General features: G+C 41.6%; 1 non-coding gene across 1 annotated transcript; it reads left to right on the top strand.

Annotated features, from left to right (window-relative positions):
* TRNAH-GUG lies at window positions 282–353 on the top strand. The gene has a single exon. It is a non-coding gene; the product is annotated as a tRNA-His (tRNA).

The raw sequence follows: 2,997 nt of genomic DNA, 5'->3' as shown, positions 1-2,997 counted from the left end.
ATGTCTACTGTAGGAAGGATACTCTGTGTGAGTCCTGGTATAATCTTGGTTTCTTACGAATAAAGATATTTGTCGAGCATCAAGTTTGTATTTTCTGTGTGCTTTGTTGATATTGTTCTTTAGTTAATAATTTTATTTTAGTATAACATAAACATAAGGACTTTTATGTTAGTAGAATCCACTCTTAATTCTTTTTAACCAGAAAATAATGACAGTAACTGACTCCAAGAAAATAAGAAGATAATGATAGATAACCCTATAAAAAAGGTAATAATACAGATGTGGCTGTAGTTTAGTGGTGAGAATTCTACGTTGTGGCCGTAGAGACCTGGGCTCGAATCCCAGCAGCCACACATCGAGTTTTGGCCTTTTTCATTTTCTCTGGAGCCGAATGTTTTTCGAATGTAACTGGGGATATATAAAGTTGGGTTTTTTTTTTATTTTTTATTTTGTTTTTGTAGCCTAGAGAATGTTCTTTGGATGCAAATAGGGATGTAAGGCCACGAATTAAGTTGGGGTTTTTTTTAAAATTTTTTTTTTGTTTGTGAAGTCCAGAGAACGTTTTTTGGATGCTACTTCATGTAGCGGTGCACTATTTTGGTGTTGGGAGTGCATTGCAATTTTGTACAGAAACGGCCATGGGCATTAATGAAAGTTGTGAATGCCTGGGGCTTTGTTCATGTTTGCTATATCCACTCCCAAACAGTAACTTTGGGAGTTGGATTGCCGAAAATGCCCTTTTGGATTTGGCCTCGTTTGGTTTGGGAGAAGGGCAATTTAGTCCTCACACACCCCCAAAGTTACTGTTTGGGAGTGTGAATAGTTGGACCCGGCTTTGTTTAGAACCTCATCCTTGTTCCTATTTATAAATAATAATTAATTTTTTTTTTTGGGGAGCCAAAGCAAAGGAAAGCTTGATTTACTCTATTATAGAGGCACAAAAAGTTACAAAACCTGGCTTGATTTCCTCTATAAAATGACACAAAATAAGAGGGCGCCGGCCAAAGCAAAGCGAAATCGTCACGCTAAAAGGGCAAATCTATTATCTTTTTCTTTAGGAATCCAAATCTATATCTTCACAACTTCAAATCTAGATTAAGCATCTCCTTAGGACCATCCAGCTCGGCATCAAGCGCTCTTTTCTCCGTCACAGTCGCTTCGAAAACACCGTGATTAATCCTGCCAATGCTAGCCACATTGCTTGAAGAGTAGGCGCGAAAACGCTCCTCGATCAATTGTTGTTTCCTGCTCTGTATTCTCGCCTTCTTCCGAATCTTTTCAACGACGGATGAACTATCAAAACACAGCTGAAGCGGTCTCGATTTCAAGCAGAAAATGCACAGACCAGTCGAACGACAGAGGAGTTGTTGCTGCTGCAGCTGCGTTGAATGATGCAGCTTTCGGAACTCCTTAGCCACAGCATGTTCGACTCTGTGAGCATTTTGATGGCCTCCGAGCCCCTGCAAACTTGTGAACTTCATGTCGCAGTGCTTGCAGTCGAAGGTGACTGAGGCTGCAGCTCCTGCTGCTTCCATAAGCCAAAAGGATAAAGAGTGTTTTAGTTTCGGGTTTTCGTTAGTAAGTAGTAACCCAGGGCTTGGCTAGCTCTTTGTTAATTTGGGACTCTTCGGCTATTTGTAATGAAGTAGATGAATCCTAGTACAGCTAGGATTCTGACTCCGACCAGGAGACCGAATCCTATGAAACAAACACTAACCAGGGTTAGGATTTGTGGAGCTAACGCTTTTTGGTTCTGACAGGTAGAGAATTATATGCAAAAGTATTAGGAAATATAGCTGATTTAGAGCTCTAGTAGTAATTAGGACTTCAATTAGCATTCAATACTTAATTAATTTGAATTGCGTAATTCTCACGCTGCTAATAGGAAACAGGATTTCAATTAGGAATTGCGTAATTCTCGTTCATCGTGCGAGAGTATCCTTAAAAAGATAGGAGACGCACCCCAAATCCTAATCCAAACAGGACAGCTTTGGAACTCGTCTAATGAACGATACCATACATATTGACTCAAACTGCACAAAAACAAAGCAGTACAATCAAACCAAAGGTGAATCGTAAATCTCTTTCTATTCTTCTCATATATTACTCCTCCATCAATGGAAGCAGCAAGTAGCAGGGCATCACCGGAAACTTCCATCACCGAGAATCCACCTATGGCCATTGTTTGCGAGCAGTGCGGCATGAAGTTCAAGAGAGTCCAGGATCTCGGCAAGCACCGGAACAAGCACAAAATCGATGAAGAAGTAGAAAAATTACGGAAAGCGCAAAAAGCTGAACAAGTAGGAGAGAATGTAGCAGTGCAGATAAGCGATGAAGGAGTACAAGCAAAAGTATTAGAGGAAGCGCACCAACCCAAACAAGCAGAAGCGAAGAAAGCAGTTCAGGCGAGCGATGAAGTAGTACAAGAAAAAGTACTAGAAAAAGCGAGCAAAACCGATCAAGTAGAAGCGAAGATACCGCTACACGCGTGCAACGAAGAAGTAGAGCATGATTCATCATCACAACATGAAGGCCCAATCGGCACATGTCTTTTCTGTATGAAATTTACGCACCTTCAACTTGCCATTGATCGGTCGTCCATTGGCAGAAGGATATCACGAGCGATTTCTAAGAGCATGAGATTCAGGAAAAAACAACGGCAACCGGCCATGGCACAATGTCGTGCTGGTTGTTCAAGCAACGTCATGGGTAATACTGATGAAGCTTTTAATCTGAACACGGTGGCCAATACTGAAAGCAGTAGCGTGAATACAAAACATGATAGGAGTAACAATAGAATTGAGGAGGAAGGCGCAGGAGCTAAAAGGGCGAGAACTCAGAGAGAACAGCATCAATTGTCCACGGCACAAGACGATGCTGACTATTCAAGCAATGTGGCTAGCAACGTTCATGCAGGTTTCATGCCGAGCACTGTGGCTGGCACTAGCGCGGATACAGGGTATGGTAGGAATAAGCACAGAATCAACGAGGAAGCCA

This window comes from Asparagus officinalis, chromosome 3, assembly GCF_001876935.1.
Source record: "Asparagus officinalis chromosome 3, Aspof.V1, whole genome shotgun sequence".
NCBI lineage: Eukaryota > Viridiplantae > Streptophyta > Magnoliopsida > Asparagales > Asparagaceae > Asparagus > Asparagus officinalis.
The sequence above is the reverse complement of the archived record's forward strand: the minus strand, read 5'-3'. Positions and strand labels throughout refer to the sequence as shown.